The following is a 2,767-nucleotide window of genomic DNA, read 5'->3' on the forward strand; positions in this document are numbered from 1 at the left end:
AAAGTCAGGTTCAGCTCTGCTCCTGAACTCCTAGAGAGAGTTCATTCACTTATTGTCAGTAGTCTTACAATTACCTCCAGTTCACAGAAATGCCCTATTGTCTAAGAAAGGGAGTATCATTAATCTTGGCTCAACAACAAGTCACTCTTATTGAGGATGCTTTCTGAGTTTGTACAATGAGGATGCGATATGGTCTGGGCAGGTAGCTAGTTAAGGATCACAAGCTGGGAAGCCACTCCTCACTCCATGCATAATTCTTTTGGCTCACCTGTGCATCAAAGGACACATTCCCATCATGACCTAGGACCTGAAGAGGAAAAACAGTGTTGTGTTGTTGCATTGTTGTGTAACCACACCCCTGTCAAAATCAAGACCAGTGCCTTCTTTTGCGCTTCGTCCCTCAGTCCCTCATACGTTGGCTCTCCATCTCTTGCCTACTCCGGCCCTTGGCCTTTCATGTACTTACTTGCTCTCTTGCGTCCCTCAGGCTGACTCCAGGGATAAAAGGTAGTTTGTGCTTGAAATATTTTTTAAGCAAAAGGCAAGAAGAGCCTAGGAAATAATTTACTAGGCCCAAATCTAGACTACAACTGGTACATTTTTCCTTTGTTTCCTATTATGAAGTAGATTCCAGCCTTGTTCTCCACTACCCAAAACTAGGCCCTTATCTTCAGTGCTTAATCACTTGCTACGTATCTTAGTTCTTCTGAAATTTGATTTTTATCATGTTTTCTTTATTTCCACATGCTGGAACCCAGACCCAGAATATTAATTCGAATGTCAAATGCTATGTGATTTTTCTAACATTGCCATTCTTCCTAGTTCTCAGCAATGCCACATATGCCCAGGCAAACTGTACATTGCAAACTGCAGGAGCTATCATTGAGTGACTGTAGTGTGAATGCTACACCCTTAGAGTAGTGCAACAAGGCAGCCCAAACTAGAGCTTTAACCGTTGTGTACAAACAAAATGTCTTTGTTTTCTGCTTGTGTAACACCTTGAAGCACCTATGTCAGAGAAACTTGCCTAGCTTTTATCAGCAGACCTCTCTTACTTCAATTTCCTGCCTTCTTGGACCACCTATTAATACCTGCTGTTTAAATACTACTGCCAATGATTACAAATGCAATCTTTTTTAAACATCAAAATTGCACAAGAGAAGTCAAGTTGTTAGGATGAAAAAATTTCCACCTCAAGAGTACATGAAATAAGTAGTTGTCAAGATTCTGGCATTTATCCTTTTCATTTGAAAGCATATATACCCGTATGCAACCTTAGCAGTTCACAATATTTTCTGCTGGCATTAATTTCAGCAACATAGCTATTTTATTTCAAACAAGTGAAATAAATTTTGACTAATTCTGCATTCTATAAATCACATACTGTATTAGGAATGTTTTTTTTTTCATAAAGGGAATAAGACGAACTTGAAATAAACTGTGTTCATTATGCAGTTTTACTTAACAAACTTTTTGACTAAAAAGGGTAGACCACAGTGCATAGTTTGCATATTGCAAATTTTGTTCAGGCTGTGGTACGTGGTCATTTTCAAATTTCTTCAAAAAACTTACAAAATAGAATACTGACGGCAGTTGCCCTGAAATACCACATTAACACTGCATTAGATAATTATGAGTCAAACACTATGTTTTTGTAAGTAACTATTTTGAGAGAGATCCAGACATTTCCCAAAGGATAAACACTTAAGTTGCACCAAGTGAAGTATCCAAAGTGTAGAGATTAGCTGAAGAGAACTAATCAGTAGGTTCGATGTGCTTCTGTGAATACTGGGACAGTCATGGAAATGGAAGCAGGGATTTAATACAGCATTTTTTGTTGATTTCATTACCAAGCATAATGAGTTCCAAAATATAGTTAAGTGCTATATGCCCAAAGGCTTTTTTTCTCTCAAATAGAAAATTCATTTCATTTTTTTCAATTTATGTTTATTAAGCACTATATAACACATTGCATGTTACATAATACATTACACAGCCTTCTAACAGGGATGGATGATCCTAATTGCGTTGTTTTTCTTCCCATCATTCAGGAAAACACTTCTTTAATCGATGTTCTCCAAACCCTTTGTCACATAGTGACGATTTACTCCAGAGATGCGTCTATCTCTTTCCAACAAACTCCAGTGATAACACAAATGAGCAATCCTTTTTTTCCTTGCGCCCGTGACTGAACTTGTGAATGTATGCAGTGGCCATTCCGGGGATGCTCAAGCACACGGCCATGATGGCGACTCCGGGCAGAATCTCGAACCACATCGTGGCACGGCTACTTAAACCAAAACGTAGCTTGTAGGTCCCTAAAGGTGACTGGGATGCAACGTTCCTCTAAAGTTCATTTCATTTTTTTTCCTATAAAATGCAGAGGTATAAAAGGAGCAAAGATGTGGGAGTGACTTATTAACTACAAAGAGAGTGACACAAGTGATAATCGTTTTCTCACCTCATGTAAAGTGCTTCGTTGGCGGACTGTTTGGACTGTCTTCTGTTTTTGTAAAGTCTGGTTGATCAATATTGGCTAAAAGATTCATGCCAATCACTGTTCTGAGGCATGTAATTCTCTGATCTGCTTAATACAAATAACAACAATACCATTATACCCTTGTTTAAAGTTTATTAAGCACCATGGAAACCATAAATATCTAAGATCTTTGCTGCTTAAATGACTATGCTGAATGTTATTTTTTTCTGTACAGCCATCTTCTATAACTTCTGAAGGGCAGCTTTATTGTATTATCAAATTCTGGCT

General features: G+C 38.1%; 1 pseudogene; it reads right to left on the reverse strand.

Annotated features, from left to right (window-relative positions):
- Positions 1–1,925: 1,925 nt before the first annotated feature.
- On the reverse strand, positions 1,926–2,341 carry LOC101528563 (NADH dehydrogenase [ubiquinone] 1 alpha subcomplex subunit 1-like; annotated as a pseudogene).
- Positions 2,342–2,767: the final 426 nt, after the last annotated feature.

This window comes from Ochotona princeps, chromosome X, assembly GCF_030435755.1.
Source record: "Ochotona princeps isolate mOchPri1 chromosome X, mOchPri1.hap1, whole genome shotgun sequence".
Classification (NCBI taxonomy): domain Eukaryota; kingdom Metazoa; phylum Chordata; class Mammalia; order Lagomorpha; family Ochotonidae; genus Ochotona; species Ochotona princeps.